Source organism: Trachypithecus francoisi, unplaced genomic scaffold, assembly GCF_009764315.1.
Source record: "Trachypithecus francoisi isolate TF-2019V2 unplaced genomic scaffold, Tfra_2.0 Lachesis_group13, whole genome shotgun sequence".
In the NCBI taxonomy this organism is placed as follows: Eukaryota; Metazoa; Chordata; class Mammalia; order Primates; family Cercopithecidae; genus Trachypithecus; species Trachypithecus francoisi.
In genome coordinates this window covers 46,261,846-46,276,683 of record NW_022681458.1, presented here as the reverse complement: position 1 = coordinate 46,276,683, position 14,838 = coordinate 46,261,846, and positions in this window count along the sequence as shown.

Here is a 14,838-nt window from a genome sequence, read left to right as displayed (position 1 = left end):
ACTATCATCTCTATGTTGAAGACTCCCAAAACTAAATGCCTAGCCCCAACCTCTCTGCAATCTTTACATTCCCATTTCTAAAAACTCCAATCTTTAAATTTACATTTCCAAAAGCTTTCACTGAAACAACCTATCAACTCAACATGTCCCTGAACACTCTGCAGGGGAACCACCCATTAACTCTCCATTTAGTAACAGTGTTAAGTCTTCATGTAGTGCTTCTTATAATCAAATCTTCCCTTCTGGTTCTTGTTATTTTTCTGTCTGTTGTTCACTACCTCCATTCAGGTCTCTGTTATTTTCACCAACACTGCTACAGTCACCTCCTAACTGTTCTCAATAGCTCCTCTTTGCCAGCCTGATGAATTCAAAATCCCAGGAATATGGCTAGGATTCCCGTGTGCACACACACTTTCCCTGACTAGACTTGTCTACCTCAGCTCCTCCACACACTCTCAACATTCCTATAAAACCAAGCCACTTGTTAGTCCCTAAATCACTGATTGTCCCCTCTGACATTGCTGATGTCTATTCTTCCAGAGTTTCCATAATTGCTTCCTGTTATGGACTGAATCATGTCTCCCTGAAATTCATCTGTTGAAGCCCTAATCTCCAGTGTGACTATACTTGGTAACAGAGCCTTTAAAGAAGTAATTAAGGTTAAATAAAGTCATAAGTATTGGTCACTTATCCAATATAACTACTGTCTGTGTAAAAGGAAGAGACACTAGAAGTGTGCATGCACAGAGGACTGGCCATATGAGGACACAGTGAGAAGGCAGCCACAGCACAAGCCACAGAAGGAGGCTCACAAAGAAAACAAATCTGCTGACACCCTGATCTTGGGCTTCCAGGCTCCAGAATTGTAAGAAATAAGTTTCTGTTTTTTTAAGCTACCCAGTCTGTGGTATTTTGTTTTGGGAGACCAAACAGACTCATACCCCACCTCTGCCATGAAATCCTTCTGAATGAACTGTCCCCTCTGTGAAGCCCTTTAACACTTTCTTCTGGACTGCTTTCATGGTACTCCTTTTTTTAAAAAACTTTTTGTCTTACAGTAATTTTAGAAATAACAGAAAAGTTACAGAAATAGAACAGAGAGTTCTTGAACGTCCTTCACGCAGCTTCCTCTGTTAACATCTTACAAAACCAGGAAAGGAACATTCATACAATACTATCAACTACAACCTCATTCTAGTTTCACCACCTTTTTCTCTGATGCCCCTTTCTTGGTCCAGAGCAATACAGAAGCCCACATTGCATTTGGTTGCCCGGCCTCCTTAGACACCGTCACTCTGTGATACTTCCTGAGTCTCGTCTTGTTTTTCGTGACCTTTACATTTCTGAAAAGTACTGGAGAGCTACTTTTTAGGTTGGCTCTCAGTTTGAGTGATGTTTTCTCATGATTCAATTGAAATTATGCACTCTTGACAAGAACACGATAGAAGTGAGGCTGTACCCTTCTCAGGACATCATAGTGATGGTGACCAGGAACATGGTGACAATATGTCTTATTTGGGTTGACGGTAAACAGAATTCTTCACTGTATAGTCACTATTTTCCTCTTATAATTAATAAAGAGTTGAAGGGAGAAAATTTTAAATTATTCAAATATTCCATTTCTCATCAAACTTTTGCCCATGAATTTTAGCTTCCAACAATGAATCTTGCCTACAACAATTACTACTGCAGTGTATACCCAATGGTTATTATTTTACTTTTCTCACTTCTTTTACTTCAGTAATTGGATTTCTTCTATAAGGAAGTGTTTTCCTTTCTCCTTCATTAATTTATTCAATTATTTAAATCAGTATGGACTCATGAATATTTATTTTATGAGTTATAATCCATCACTATCATTATTTACTTTGTTCCTCAAATTGTTTCAGCTCTGGCCTTTGGTTCTGGAGCTTCTTAAATTAGGCTACTTGTCCCTTTCTATCTTTAAAGCCAGCAATGGCTGATTAAGTCATCCTCACATTGCATCACTCTGACACTGACTGTCCTACCTTCCTCTTTCACTTATAATGAGTTTTATTATTACATTGGACCCACACAGATAATCGAAAAGAATCTCGATTTTAAAGTGAGCTGATCAGCAATCTCAATTCCACCTGCAACTTTAATTCCTCCTTGCCGTGTAACATAACACACTCATGGGTTCTGGAAATTAGGACATGTATATTTTGAGAGGGGTGAGCATTCATCTGTCTGCCACAACACTGATGCTTCCATTCTAATCCAACACTTCAAGGCTCACTCTATCCTTCCCCTTTCTTTATTTGAAACTTCTTTCTCTGACAATGAGAAACCTGGCTCTCATTATCTATGACATATTTACTTATTTGCTCAATCCTTATACACACATTAGTTTCAGAATTGCTGCCCCATACTCTGTGAGGAAAAAAAACTCAGTAACTATAATACAGTATTTGTGCACAGTTCTATTTGTTTAATCTCCGATATACAGCCAAAATGCTATTTCCCAAAATTACTTAGTTTAGTCTTTCTCTTTCCCATCACCTTCACTGGGGTTACATCACTCAACTGCAGCACAGTTAGGTCACTTGTTACTTCTCGTATTCCATTTGGAGGTCTCCCCACATGAAGGTCAGTTCTAATGTATTTGTTGGGGGGAATTATATGAGGAACAAAAGGATTTTCATCCAAATACACTTTTACTAGAAAATCAGCAATGTCATATGTGCAAGCCAGGATTTCCTGTTGATAAATAAGAAACCAACTGCTCAACAACAGCGCAATAAATATGTCCTGCAGAGGTTTCAAACCAGTGGACAGCAGGCCAAACACAGCCAACAGACCATTTATTTGAAGTGCTGTCTTCCAATATTAAGCCATCCTTTTTTACCTCAATAAAACCACTCATAAAATTACCAATTTTCACTCATTTCCTGAAAAATTAACATGATATTAATTGGCCCATGGTAAAAAGTAGCTGTCTCCTTCCAACAAATAATAAACTCTTTGATTTACCACCATCTTTTTATTTCCCAGGCTAGACCACTTCATTCCTGTTCTGCCTAGGCCCTATATGCATTTGAGTTTGTATCCACTGATAAAGAGTTTAGCATGGATGCTAATACAGGTGGAGAGCCCTCAAATCCAAGAAAATCAGAAATCTGAAACATTTTCAGTCCTAAGTATTTTTGAATAAGAGATACTCAACCTGCAGGTAACCAACTCAGTTTGGATTAACATTTTTAAAACAGTAGGTAATATTTGTTATTTTAGATGCCAGGAATTTTACTAAGTACTTTATATACATTACATCATTTAAATCCACAAAAAGCACTATGAAGTAAATAAAATCTTCCCATTTTACAAAAGAGAAAACTGAGGCCCCAAAGAAGTTAACTTGATTAAGGTCACACTGCTAAAAAGTGACACTTTGAACAGGGCTTCAAAGTACCTAAAGGTAACAGATCATGAAAAGGGGTGGAGCAATAACATAGAGATTAGAGAAGTCTGTGCAAGAAAAGGTCAAAGAAAATCTAGAAAACAGAAAACTTGCAGAAAAATTAAATAGTACAGCAAAAAAAAAAAAAAAAAACAGAAGAACAGGAAAATAAAGTTATAAGAACACTCAACAACAAGAGCAAAAAGGCAAGACTAGATACAAAGAACAAAGCAAAAAAGGCAAGACTAAAAAGGAAGCTAAGGAGGCAAGACCCAAGGCAGCAGCGGTGGAGTGGGCACAGAACCACAGGCACCCTCAGCCCACACACTCACTGGACATAAAGTAATTCTCTAGCTTCCGTCACATTGCATTAAATCATTCTTGTTCAACTGATCTGCTTAGTATATCTGTTTCTAACTTCATCCACAGCAGTTGTGGATTGTCTGAAATAAATACTTTAGAATGTGGGTGAATGTCAACTGGTCCTGTTTAGCTGCCCTATATGCCTTAGTAAAATTCCGTCAGTACCATATAGAGTCCCAGTGCCAAATTGTATTCCTCAATCACTCCCTTGAACCTATTCCCTTTTTGTTTCTAACCCTCCTGCTTCCAGTTTGTACTTACCTTTTTGATTCATTATTGTTATTCTTTCTTTGTACTCATTAGTATGCTGCTAAAACATTTAACAGAAGTATTCAAAAGGGAAAGAGGGAGGAGGGTGGGAGTGAAAGAAGGGAGAAAGGGAGAACAAGGAAAGAGAGAAGGAAGGGGGAACGTAGAGAAGGAAAGAAAGGAGAAAAGAAAGAAAGAAAATTTCTGATTTGCTTGTAGCATTTGCCAATTCCCAGGGTGTAAATACTCCAGCCATGCTGATTTCAAGCTATCTTTGTGATGTCACCAAAAAAAGACTTGGGAAGAGATGTGCAGTAAAACATCACTTTATAGGATTTCCATCATACCTTACATATACAAAAGATATACTAATAGTATAGACAATAGTAGAATGTAGACAAATAGACACCAGTTTGAAGTATTTATTATTTTGCTTTTGTATTTAATCATACTTGAAATTATTTGATTTTTCATAATGGCTGTGTTTTATAGTCAGCTAACAAAATACCTGAACATTTAACAATGGGTTCTCACGAGCCAGTGTTAGCCAGCTCAAGCACATCGCTGCTTATAATTTCAAACTTCTAGAGGACATGAAACACTTAGGTGGACTAAAGATCTTCTTTTCTGTTTTTTACAATTAAGTTTAATTTTTTTTTTTTTTTTTTTTTTTGAGACGGAGTCTCGCTCTGCTGCCCAGGCTGGAGTGCTGTGGCCGGATCTCAGCTCACTGCAAGCTCCGCCTCCCGGGTTCACGCCATTCTCCTGCCTCAGCCTCTGGAGTAGCTGGGACTACAGGCGCCCGCCACGTCGCCCGGCTAATTTTTTGTATTTTTTAGTAGAGACGGAGTTTCACCGTGTTAGCCAGGATGGTCTTTTTTTTTTTTTTTTTTTTTTTTTTTTTGAGACTGAATCTCCGTCTGTCACCCAGACTGGAGTGGACTGGTGCAATCTCAGCTCACTGCAACCTCCGCCTCCTGGGTTCAAGCAATTCTTCTGCCTCAGCCTCCTGAGTAGCTTGGGACTACAGGCATGCGCCACCATGCCTAGCTAATTTTTGTATTTTTAGTAGAGACGGGGTTTCACCATGTTGGCTAGGCTGGTCTCGAACTCCTAACCTCAAGTGATCCACCCACCTTGGTCTGCCAAAGTGCTGGGATTACAGGCGGGAGCCACTGCACCCAGCCCTTATAATTAATTTTTGACACTGACGATCTCCATTCTCTGAGACTGCCATAAGGACGGAGAATTTTAATTTGTCCTTTCTTTGTACTACCTCTTCCATAGGTTGTGCCACCCAGTTCTGAGATCTTTCCAAGCACTGGAAGAGAACCACTGACAGTTCTCAGCTGTCAGTGCAAACAGGTGTCACTGACATGTCCACTGTCCTAGCTCACATAATGTCCAGGTCAGTGTCTTTCTGTTCCTCTGGGCCCTGTCTTGACACTATAATCTTTGCCATAGCTGCCTGCAGCTCCATGTGCCAAGGAGACTCCTCCAACCCCTCTGAGGTGACGTTTTCCAGCAGCACAGCCAGAGAACACGGTGAAGGGCCCTGCATTCCAGGACCCACAATAGCTCTGTTCTTCTTTCCTGTCTCCCCATTTCCAGGAGAATTGTTTTCCACCGCAGGAAGGATATTTCTTGAAGAAAATTTCAGACTTCAAGAAAATTTGCCTATTCTGAGACTCCCTTCCCCACTGTGAAGCTGAGGTTTTCTGCTTTGTTTTTTATTTTTGTTTTGTTTTTTTGAGACAGAGTCTCATTTTGTCGCCCAGGCTGGAGTGCAGTGGTGCGATCTCGGCTCACTGCAACCTCCGCCTCTGGGGTTCAGGCGATTCTCCTGCCTCAGCCTCCCTAGTAGCTGGGAGGTTTTTTTGAAACAACATCAGAGAAGAAGACTCCCGTTATTGCTGTGAATTGCCCTGTCATATCCCCCCCACCCCCACCCACCCACGCCACCCCCGCTGAGATAACACGTACCCAGCAACTACTAGCTTAATTGGAGGAAAAGAAAAATGAGGGGAAATATAGTAAAAAAATTCAGGTTAATATTTTTTAAAGGTATTACAGATTGAGCATCCCTAATATGAATATCTGAAATCTGAAATCCTCTAAAATCCAAAACTTTTAGTACACTGGCATGAGATAGTAACACTTCTGCTTTCTGATGGTTTAGTGTACACTAACTTTGTTTCATGTATAAAATTATTAAAAATTCTGTATCATATTATCTTCAGGCTATGTGTGTAAGGTATATATAAAACATACATAAATTTTATGTTTAAACTTCAGTCCTATCCTCATAATATCCCATTATATATAAGCAAATGTTCTAAAATTTGAAAAATCTGAAATTTGAAGCACTTCTCATCCCAAGATTTCAGATAAGGTGTACTCAATCTGTCCTCCAGACATGAACTTGCCCCTTGGCATTTTTGCCTGGCCATGCCTCGAGTAAATACTCCTGCTGGAAGAGGCATAATAGTCAAAATGGCGCCCATGCACATTCTAACATCTCTTTCTACTCCCCCTCCACCAAAACAACGAAAAGAGAGTCCTCCTTCTCTCTTCTGGAAGCAGGAGAAATAGGTTTGGCGAAAGAAAAAAAATGAAGTTTAGGGGAGCAGTTCAAAGAAGTATAAAGAACAAAAAGCCCTACTGCTTTTCTCTCATAGTAGAAGTTTACCAATGCATACATATAGCTCTGAAACACATACACAAAGTGACTGCTGTCATTCTTAGAGCTGGAGTGCTACCTTTGGTGTACTAGTCCCACAAAACCCACTCCCCTTCACTGCTCTTCACCCTGTGGGTTCCCCCTCCATTCTCTTCCCTGATTCTTTTCTTCAAAACCTTTCCAGCAGTTTCTGAAGGGTCAGTGCAGCCTCACTGAAAACCCCTGCTAAGCTTCTCTCTCTCTTCATTTTTTTTTGAGACAGGGTCTCGCTCTTTTCCCAGGCTGAGTGCAGTGGCAAAATCACGGCTAACTGCAACTTCCCCATCCCGAGCTCAGGCAATCCTCCCACCTCAGCCTGCAGAGTAGCTGGGACTACAGGCATGCACCACCACACCCAGCTAATTTAATTTTTTTTTTTTTTTTTTTTTTTTTTTTTGTAGAAACAGGGTTTCACCATCTTGCCCAAGCTCATCTCTATTTCCTGGGCTCAAGTGATCCACTGGCCTCAGGCTCCCAAAGCGCTGAGATTATAGGCATGAGCCACTGCACCTTGCTTTCTCCTTTTTAAAATTTCAACTTTTATTTTAGATTCAGGAGTACATGTGCAGGTTTGTTACATGAGTAGACTGCACGATGCTGAGGTTTGGGGTACAAATGATCTTGTCTCCCAGGCACTGAGCATAGTACACAATAGGTAGTTTTTCAACTCTTGTCCTCCTCTCCCTCTCACCACTCTAGTAGTCTGCAACTGTCCCCATCCTTATGTCTATGTATATCCAAAGTTTAACTCCCACTTGTAAGTAAGAACATGTGGTATTTAGTTTTCTGTTCTTACGTTAATTTGCTTGGGATAACAATCTTTAGCTGCTTTGATGTTGCTGCAAAAGACATGATTTTGTTCTTTTTTATTCCATAGTGTATGTGTACCACATTTTCTTTATCTAATCCTAGGTTGACTTCATGTCTTTACTATTGTGAATAATGCTGTGATGAACATACATACAATTTATTTTCCTTTGAGTATATACCCAGTAATGGGATTGCTGGCTTGAATGGTAATTCTGTTTTAAGTTCTTTGAGAAATCTCCAAATTGCTTTCCACAGTGGCTGAACTAAGTTATTACATTCCTACCAACAGTGTAAAGTGTTCTCTTTTCTCTGCAGTCCAGCCAGCATCTGTTCTTTTTTGACTTTTCAATAGTAACCATTCTGACTGGTGTAAGGTGGTATCTCATTGTGGTTTGGATTTGCATTTTTTTGATGATTAGTGATGTTGAGCGTTTTTTCGTGTTTGTTGGCTATGTGTATGTGTTCTTTTAAGAAATGCCTGTTTATGTCTTTTGCTCACTTTTTAATGGGGTTACTTGGTTTTTTTTCATTGAATTGTTTATGTTCCTTACAGCTTCCGGATATTAGACCTTCAAATTCATAGCTTGCAAATATTTTATCCCATTCTGTAGGTTGTTTGCTTACTCTGTTGATAGTTTCTTTTGCTGTCCTGCTGAGGTTCTTATTCTAGCTATAGAAGAGCTGGGCTTGGAAGCTCCTCAGGCCAGACCCAGCAGCATAGGTCTCTCATGTTGCAAGATTACAATGCAGTGCATCTCTTGGCGTTCCTTCAGCCTCCCATGCTTTCCCCTGGCCTCTCAGGTCAGTTCACTTCAACATTTATTTCCTGAATGCCTCCCTGAAGAAGGCATTTATGTAGTCACTGAGAATACAAAGATGAATACAACACAACTGTGCTCTCTTGCTGTTCACAGCTTATAATATGGTCAGGTCTTCAGAGGAAGAAGGAAATTTCATCTGGCCTCAAATCTCAGTGATGGCGTTTGTGGGAACATAATGTCTGAAGTAAAACATAGAGAGGAAAGGCTTCCAAAAGTAATGGAGATTCACTGGAAGCTTCACAGAAAAATGGGTGGTGCAAAAAATTAGGCAAGAGGGATAATTGTTAGGCCTGTGCCATCATGTTCATCATTACAGAGTGACTGGATTTGGAAAGACAGAAGAGAAGCAAGAGCCAACATCCTCACCTTATAAATAGAAAAGCTGTCTGGGTGCGGTGGCTCATGCCTGTAATCCCAGCACTTTGGGAGGCGAAGTGGGTAGATCAGATCAAGACCATCCTGGCTAACAGTGTGAAACCCCATCTCTACCATAAATACAAAAAATATTAGCCGGGTGTGGTGGCAGGCGCCTGTAGTCCCAGCTACTCGGAAGACTGAGGCAGGAGAATGGCGTGAACCAGGGAGGCGGGGCTTGCAGTGAGCCGAGATCATGACACTGCACTCCAGCGTGGGCGACAGAGTGAGACTCCGTCAAGAGAGAGAGAGAGAGAGAGAGGAAAGAAAGAAAGAGAGAGAGAGAGAGAGAGAAGGGGGGGGAGGGGAGGGGAGGGAGGGGAGGGAGGGAGGGAGATAAGAACCACTAAGGACCAGGTGTTTTTCAGTGACTTACCCAAGGTCACATCCTTACTCAGGAGCAGAGTTTAGGTAGTGTCCCAGGTCTTCTACTTCTAAATCCAACAATGCTCAGGGAGCTCTTCATTATCTGATCCCTGTCCACCTACCACTTTCTATGGTGATATCCAGTCCCCAACCTTGCTGTCCTTTTTCTCCTCTGGCACATTTGTCTTCATATTTTGGGGCCTTTGCCTACACTTATCCCACTTAAAAGCCTTTCCCTCACTTGACCTTCTCCAATTTCCGACCAAGAAGTGATAACTTCCATCTCATCATTCAAGACCTTACTGAGGAGTCTGCTTCTTTGGAGTCCAGTGTGTGTCCTTCTAATACTCCTTGATACTGTTTGGCTCTGTGTCCCCATCCAAATCTCATCTCAAATTGTAATCCCCACATGTGGAGGCAGAGACCCAGTGGGAGGTGATTGGATCATGGGGGCGGTTTCCTCCATGCTGTTCTCATGATAGTGAGTGAATTCTCATGAGATCTGATGGTTTTATAAGGGGCTCTTCCCCCTTCACCACTCATTCTTCTCTCTCCTGCCATCTTGTGAAGAAGGACATGTTTGCTTCCCTTGCGCCATAAGTGTAAGTTTCCTGAGGCTTTCCCAGCCACATGGAACTGTGAATCAATTAAATTCTTTTACAAATTACCCAGTCTTGAGTATTTCTTTATGGCAGTGTGAGGGCAGGCTAATACAGTCCTTATCACATTTTGCTACTATTGTGTTTGGATTTGTCTCACCCTGTGAACCTGAGTGAGCCTCTTGAGGGACAGGTTCAGTGTTTTGCTCATCATTAGCACAATACCTACCATGCATGCAGCAGATACTCAGTAAATAATTGTTTACATTTAAATGACCTTTAAAATGGGTGAATCTCATTTAGTAACTTCAAAAAGGGACTATTTGTTGTACAAATAACCTATTGGCCACAAACTAAACCAATAATATAGCCAAGAAAGATGTTGGCTAGAATTGCAGCAAGTCATATGTATCACTAAAATAAAACCCAAAGCAGTATCCTCAGAGGAGCAAGACATCATCTTGGAACTACTGGCCATGCAGCAGGTAAGTGGAACATCCTCTGTACCCTCCTTCCCTGCAGCTGTCACAGTGAGTCCATGTTTCCTTGACCTTTAATCAGAGCCACTATCCAGTGTTAACAAAACACATACCAAAGCAGCCCCTATTAATATAAGCAGAAGACAAGAGGGTTTTCTACTTTCCTCACTAAGGAAACCACATTTTGATAATTCTCCAGGTGGTTACAAAGAAGAACAAACTCAAGCAAGAATGCTGGACTAAACTTAGTCCAAAAGGCTAATTGTGGAATGAGATGGACAAAAAGAACAAAGGTCAATGGAAGAGAATTCTCAGTAGGTATAGATTATTCAAATGTACAATACTTTTCATATTTCTCACTGAAGACTTAACACAAAAGAAATTAACAGGATCTATTTCTATTCTATGATTATGAAATTAGTACAGAAATAGTGACAAACTTCCATAGTGCATAAATCAAGAAAGATAAAAAGTATTTCTAATTCTTAATAGAAGCAAAGTCAAAAGGCCACGAGAAAAAAACTCAGCAGCAAGCCCCTTATTGCCTATATTCACCAAAAAAAAAAAAGTACATACAGAAATTACCCTTTCTCCCTCTCCCGCCCTGTGTGAAAACTGACTTGTGTTCTTCCCCTTAAGCATCTCTTTGCCTCTCGTTATAGGTTGAATTATGTTCCTCCAAAATGTATATGTTGAAGTCCTAACCCCCAACATCTCAGAATGTGGCTTTATTTGGAGACAGGATTACCTTTGCAGAGGTAATCAAGTTAAAATGAGGTCCATATAGTGAGTCCTAACCCAATATGGTTGATGTCCTTATGAAAAGGAGAAATTTGGGCCGGGCGCAGTGGCTCTCACGCCTGTAATCCCAGGACTTTGGGAGGCCACGGTGGGCGGATCACGAGGGCAGAAGATGGAGACCATCCTGGCTAACACGGTGAAATCCTGTCTCCACTAAAAATACAAAAAAATTCTCTGGGCGTGGTTGCGGGCGCCTGTAGTCCCAAGTGAATAGGGAGGCTGAGGCGGGAGAATGGCATGAGCCCGGGAGGCGGAGCTTGCAGTGAGCGGAGATCGCGCCACCGCACTCCAGCCTGGACGACAGAGTGAGACTCAGTCTTGAAAAAACAAAGAAAAAGAAAAGAAAAGGAGACATTAGAAGACAGACACACACTGAAGGAGAATGCCATGTGGAGACACAGGGAGAAGTTGGCAATCTACAAGCCAAAGAGAGTAGCCTGAAACAGATTCTTCCATCACAGCCCTCAGAACGAATCAACCCTGACTGAATGCACCTCGATTTCAGAGTTGTAGCCTCCAGAACTGTGAGACAATATATTTCTGTTGTTTAAGACGCTAAGTTTATGGAGTTAATTTCTGCATGTTACAGCAGCCCCAGGAAACTATTACACTCCACCTCAGCATTTTCCTCCAGGCATCCCTCAACCCTGTTCTTCCAACATTTCCCAAGAAAGAAAGAAAAAATATTACTTCACATATGTATATTATAAATCTTGCCATTTCACTTGCCTTCTTTTAACATCAGTGGGTAATCTTACCTCACAAAGTTAGATGTAATATGGAAAAACCTCTACAATTTTCAAACCCATAATAATCAAGTTCTATAATCACCAAAAAAGAAAAGTACAAAAGAAAACCAACGGTGAGAACTCTTATAAAGCAAGTACAAAGACAAAATTGGCTGTGCACTATCATTAACTAAAGCTATCACAGCTCCTTTGTAATCTTAAGTAGCTATTCCATGATCTTTTCACTCGCAATGATGAACCGAACTTTTGATAAAATATTTGATCTCCTTTTAGCCAAAACTCTTCTTTATAAGCCCATTTAATATTCCAGAAGGGTTTTCTTTCCTTTGAAGAAATATAAGTTTGACATTCTAAAGGCATTTGTATTTTAAAACCTACAAAAAGATTTTTGGAGAGTACCTGGTGAAGTACTGACTTGCCCCTGTGGCTCAAAAGTTCAATTATTACAGATATTTCACTCAGAACAGCATTTCTACCTTTTAACCTTCATCTAAATAAATGTTCATTTTTATTAAAATGTTCATTTTTCTTTCACTATGATAAAGTTCAAGCCCTTGCAATATGTTTTAAAAGTTGTAGGAGGTATACAATTATACTTTTTTCCTTTATTCATGGTTTTAAACAGTTATCTATATCCCAAAATAAAATAAAACTTTCTGTTTTCTGCAGATCCAAGTTTCCCAAAAAGATATCAGTAAGAATAGATTGCAATTCTCTCAGAGAATGAGCATATATCAGGCAAACATATCTCTTTTATTGTGTTTTTCTCCTGAAACACAAGAAATAGATATCCTAATTTTGGAAAGCTCATTCTTACAAAGACATTTCTAAACTGTGAGAAAATTAGCTCAACAATGAGGAATGAAACTCTCTTCCAAAAATATTTACACAATTTACAAAGAGATGGCTAAAGCACATCTTAACAGGCAGATTGTGTTTGTTGTAGGTGGAAAGAGCTACAGAAAAGTGATTGAACATGACAAGACTCAGCTTTTAAAACCTGACTTCATTTGGCACCTAATAAAAAGAATATTGCTTACTTAATTCCTGGCATTTTTCCCATATGAGAAATAGTAAAATTCAAATGAAGTAAAAAGAATAAAGTTGACAAAGATACAGTTTGAAAATGTGGCTGAAAACAAACCAAAGGTAAAATGACCTTGACTACCCTAATAGTCAGGGTTCTTTGTACCTAACAGAAACTGACTCTGTCTAACTTAAGCAGAAAGAGAATTTACAGGAAGAATATGGTGGAGCTCAAATAACAAAACAGCCAGAAAGGACAGGAGCAGAATATCTAGGACAGGAGCAGAAGTCTAGGAAAAATCTGATTAGCCTACCTTGGTTACTCACCTAGAAGAGTTAAGAACCCTTTGACCAAGGTTGCTCATAATGTGGGAGAGAGAAATTGAGAAGTGTTTAAGAGGAGAAGGAGAAATGGATATTGGGTTGTATAAGTAAGTAAATAGATAGATAAATAAATAAACATCCTCTTTAAGCTCACATCACAGTATAATACATACTCTATGTATTTTTGGAGAGAAAGCTTTTAAAACTTGCATTTCACCTAGCAATGACTTTATATGAAAGGCCTAGTGAACTTTTTAAAATTTTATTAAAACTACAATTAACCTAAGTAAAAGTTTTTGACACACTATAAAACAGTTAATGACCGGGTGCAGTGGCTCATGCCTGTAATCCTAGTACTTTGGGGGCAGAGGCGAAAGGATAACTTGAGCTCAGGAGTTCAAGACCAACCTGGGCAACATGATGAGACCTCATCTCCATTTAAAATTAAATAAAAAACTAAAAACAAGAAAAAAAAAAAACAGTTACCTGCAGATTCTCCTATATTTGCAAGTTAGCATGAATATGTTAAGTAGTTCCTGAATGTACTTTTGAAGTTTTATAGTCTAAAGAAACAGATATTTGTGCACTTTAAGAATAATACTTCAAAACTTAGGTTTTGAAATCGTGCCTTGACATTATCTCACCTTACACTGTGTGACAATACAGGCTCTAGGACCATGGACTGTTTTCTATGAAAATATGTTTAGGACTCTTTGAGGTGTGATCCCAAGAAGGATTTAAAGCAGTAATCTGGGCTGGGCACAGTGAATTATGCCTATAATCCCAGCTCTTTTTGAGGCCAAGGCGGGAGGATCACTTGAGCCCAGGAGTTCAAAATCAGTCTGGGCAAAATAGTGGGACCCCCATCCTACCAAAATAATAATAATAATGATACTTCAACTATGCAGACATTTCTCAAAGAAATTCATTCTCAATCTTGCCTATTTTTAGCTAAACTTTTGCAAATACTACCTGATCAGAAAGTCTACATCTAATTTATGATTTTGAGCTTTGAAATTAGGCAGCATGAATTAGGCAGAAAAAATAAATTTGAAAAATTGTACAGCTCAGATTCTGAGGTTGATTTAGGAACTACTATTCAGGCCATCAGACAAAGATTTTGCAGTTAACTACTAAGCCATTTAATACTTCTGGGCATGAATAAAAGTATAAACATGTAGTATTGATCTTATATTTTCAAAAACATACTAAAGGCACCGTTCAATGCAGCAGACATTTAGCAATAATCTTCTGCCAAATTCTGGGGCTGGAAAGATGAATAAGACATAGGTGCTCCCCTTTCAGTCACTCAAAATTTGGAGGCCTCGTAGTATATAATTATAATTTTATATGGGAAGCAATAAAAGAATTACGTACATGATGCTGAAATAGTATATAAAAGGAACGGCTTCTTAGGAGATGGATGTTTGATTGACTTTGAAAGATGAAAAGGTAATCAGAGTGGGAAAAACTTGCCAGCCAAGAAAACAAATAATAAAGGCCTTGAAATAGTAAGAAACATGGAGAGATATAGGAAAGGCAATAAATGTGCTATTGCTAGAAAATGACTTTGAAGTGACTACAGAGCTAGTAGCTAGACTCAGGACCATATCAAAACTGCTTTTTATGCTATAATAAGGAATTTTAACTTAATCTTACAGGTCAGCATTTCCTAAGCTATCTACCCTAAGAACAAAAAG